The following is a 4,102-nucleotide window of genomic DNA, read 5'->3' as shown; positions in this document are numbered from 1 at the left end:
GCTGGAGAAAGAACAAGAAAGAAACCCAAAAGCCAGCAGGAGAAGAGAAATCATAAAGATCAGAGCAGAAATCAATGAAATAGAAACCAAAAAAAACAATAGAAAAAATCAAACATTTAAAGAAGAACTAATTCCGATTCTCCTGAAACTCTTCCAAAAAATAGAAATGGAAGGAAAACTTCCAAACTCATTTTATGAGGCCAGCATCACCTTGATCCCAAAACCAGACAAGGATCCCACCAAAAAAGAGAACTACAGGCCAATATCCTTGATAAACACAGATGCAAAAATTCTCGCCAGAATACTAGCCAATAGGATTCAACAGTACATTAAAAGGATTATTCACCACGATCAAGTGGGATTTATTCCAGGGCTGCAGGGTTGGTTCAACATCCGCAAATCAACCAATGTGATAGAACACATTAATAAAAGAAAGAAAAAGAGCCATATGATACTCTCCATAGATGCTGAAAAAGCATTTGACAAAGTACAGCATCCCTTCCTGATCAAAACTCTTTAAAGTGCAGGGATAGAGGACACATACTTCAATATTATCAAAGCCATCTATGAAAAACCCACCTCAAATATCATTCTCAATGGAGAAAAACTGAAAGCTTTTCCGCTAAGGTCAGGAACATGGCAGGGATGTCCATTATCACCACTGCTATTCAACATAGTACTAGAAGTCCTAGCCTCAGCAATCACAACAAAAAGAAATTAAAGGCATCCAAATTGGCAAAGAATAAGTCAAACTATAACTCTTCACAGATGATATGATACTATATGTGGAAAACTCAAAAGACTCCACTCCAAAACTGCTAGAACTTGTACAGGAATTCAGTAAAGTGTCAGGATATAAAATCAATGCACAGAAATCAGTTGCATTTCTGTACACCAACAACAAGACAGAAAAAAGAGAAATTAAGGAGTCAATCCCATTTACAATTGTACCCAAAACTATAAGATACCTAGGAATAAACCTAACCAAAGAGGCTAAGAATCTATACGCAGAAAATTATAAAGTACTCATGAAAGAAATTGAGAAAGACACAAAGAAATGGAAAAATATTCCATGCTCCTGGATTGGAAGAATAAATATTGTGAAAATATCTATGCTACCTAAAGCAATCTACACATTTAATGCAATCCCTATCAAAATACCATCCATTTTTTAAAAATAAATGGACCAAATAATCCTAAAATTTATATGGAACCAGAAAAGACCTCGAATAGCCAAAGGAATATTGAAAAAGAAAGCCAAAGTTGGTGGCATCACAATTCCGGACTTCAAGCTCTATTACAAAGCTGTCATCATCAAGACAGCATGGTACTGGCACAAAACCAGACACAAAGATCAGTGGAACAGAATAGAGAGCCCAGAAATAGACCCTCAACTCTATGGTCAACTAATCTTCGACAAAGCAGGAAAGAATGTCCAATGGAATAAAGAGAGCCTCTTCAACAAATGGTGCTGGGAAAATTGGACAGGCACATGCAGAAAAATGAAATTGGACCACTTCCTTACACCACTCACGAAAATAGACTCAAAGTGGATGAAGGACCTCAATGTGAGAATGGAATCCATCAAAATCCTTGTGGAGAACGCAGGCAGCAACCTCTTCGACCTCAGCAGCAGCAACATCTTCCTAGGAACAACAGCAAAGGCAAGGGAAACAAGGGCAAAAATGAACTATTGGGATTTCATCAAGATCAAAGGCTTTTGCACAGCAAAGGAAACAGTTAACAAAACCAAAAGACAACTGACAGAATGGGAGAAGATATTTGCAAACGACATATCAGATAAAGGGCTAGTATCCAAAATCTATAAGGAACTTAGCAAACTCAACACCCAAAGAACAAACAATCCAATCAAGAAATGGGCAGAGAAAAAAAAAAAAAGAAATGGGCAGAGGACATGAACAGACATTTCTGCAAAGAAGACATCCAGATGGCCAACAGACACATGAAAAAGTGCTCCACGTCACTCGGCATCAGGGAAATAGAAATCAAAACCACAATGAGATATCACCTCACACCAGTCAGAATGGCTAAAATTAACAAGTCAGGAAATGACAGATGCTGGCGAGGATGTAGAGAAAGGGGAACCCTCCTACACTGTTGGTGGGAATGCAAGCTGGTGCAGCCACTCTGGAAAACAGCATGGAGGTTCCTCAAAATGTTGAAAATAGAACTACCCTATGACCCAGCAATTGCACTACTGGGTATTTACCCTAAAGATGCAAATGTTGTGATCTGAAGGGGCACGTGTACCTGAATGTTTATAGCAGCAATGTCTACAATAGCCAAACTATAGAAAGAACCTAGATGTCCATCAACAGATGAATGGATCAAGAAGAGGTGGTATATATACACAATGGAATACTATGCAGACATCAAAAGAAATGAAATCTTGCCATTTGCAATGACGTGGATGGAACTAGAGGGTATCATGCTTAGTGAAATAAGTCAATCGGAGAAAGACAACTATCATATGATCTCCCTGATATGAGGACATGGAGAAGCAACATGGGGGGTTAGGGGGATAGGAGAAGAATAAATGAAACAAGATGGGATTGGGAGGGAGACAAACCATAAATGACTCTTAATCTCACAAAACAAACTGGGGATTGCTTTGCGGAGGTGGGATTTGGAGAGGGAGAGGGGGTTATGGACATTGGGGAGGGTATGTGCTATCATGAGTGCTGTGAAGTGTGTATACCTGGCGATTCACAGACCTGTACCCCTGGGGATAAAAATACAATATATGCTTATAAAAAAAATTTTTTTTGAAGGGGAGGCGAACCATAAGAGACTATGGACTCTGAAATACAACCTGAGGGTTTTGAAGGGTCAGGGGTGGGAGTTTGGGGAAAAGGTGGTCGGTAATAGAGAGGGCACGTTTTGCATGGAGCACTGGGTTTTGTGCAAAAACAATGAATACTGTTACGCTGAAAAAATAAATAAAATGGTAAAAAAAAAAAGAAAAAGCTTGCTGCAGCCTAGGTCTAAGAGGTTGCTGCCTATATTCTTCTCTAGCATTTTAATAGATTCCTTTCTCACATTTAGGTCTCTCATCAATTTTGAATTTACCTTTGTGTATGGTATAAGAAAATAGTCCTGTTTCATTCTTCTGCATGTGGATGTACAATTTTCCCAGCGCCATATATTGAAGAGACTGGGCTTCTTCCACTGCATATTCTCTCCTGCTTTGTCAAAAATTAGTGGAACATAAAGTTGAGCATTCATTTCTGGGTTTTCTATTCTAATGATTGATTTATGTGTCTGTTTTTGTGCCAGTACCAAACTGTATGGATGATTACAGCTTGGTAGTATAGCTTGAAGTATGGCAATACTTCAATACCAGCATTGGTTTCCCTTTTCCATATTACTCTGGATATTAGGGGTCTTTTCTTGTTCCATACAAATTTTAGGAATATTTCTTCTATTTCTGTGTGAAATGTTGATGGTATTTTGCTTTAGATTATATTGGATATGTAGATTGTCCTGAGTAGCATAGACATTTAACAATATTTGTTCTTCCAAGCCATAAGCATGAATTTTTTTCCATGTATTTGTATCTTCCTCAATTTCTTTCATAAGTTTTCTGTGGTTCTTGGATTACAGATCCTTTACCACTTTGGTTATGTTTGTTCCTAGTTATCTTACGATTTTTGGTGGAATTTTAATTGACACTGATTCCTTCTTCTCTGATTCTTCACTGATTTCTCTTTCTTCTGTCTCATTGTTAGTGTATAGAAATGCAAATGGCTTATAAGCACTGATTTTATATCCTGCCACCTTGCCAAATTAGTATAAGTTCTGCCAATTTTGGGAGAGAGTCTTTTGGGTTTTCCACATAAAGTATCATGGTATCCATGAAGAGTGAGAGTTTGATTTCTTCTTTGCCAATTTGAATACACACACACACACACACACACACACACACACACAGAGATCTTTGTGAGTTTTTAGCTTTCATGTTCATCAAAGATATTGGTCTGTAATTCTCGTTCTTGATGAGGTCTTTCAAGTAATGCTGGCCTCATAGAACGAGTTTGGCACTTCCAAAACTTCCATTTCTTTCTTTTTTTTTTTTTTGAAA

The sequence above is a fragment of the Meles meles genome, chromosome 3 (assembly GCF_922984935.1).
Source record: "Meles meles chromosome 3, mMelMel3.1 paternal haplotype, whole genome shotgun sequence".
NCBI classification, from domain to species: Eukaryota; Metazoa; Chordata; class Mammalia; order Carnivora; family Mustelidae; genus Meles; species Meles meles.
The sequence above is the reverse complement of the archived record's forward strand: the minus strand, read 5'-3'. Positions refer to the sequence as shown.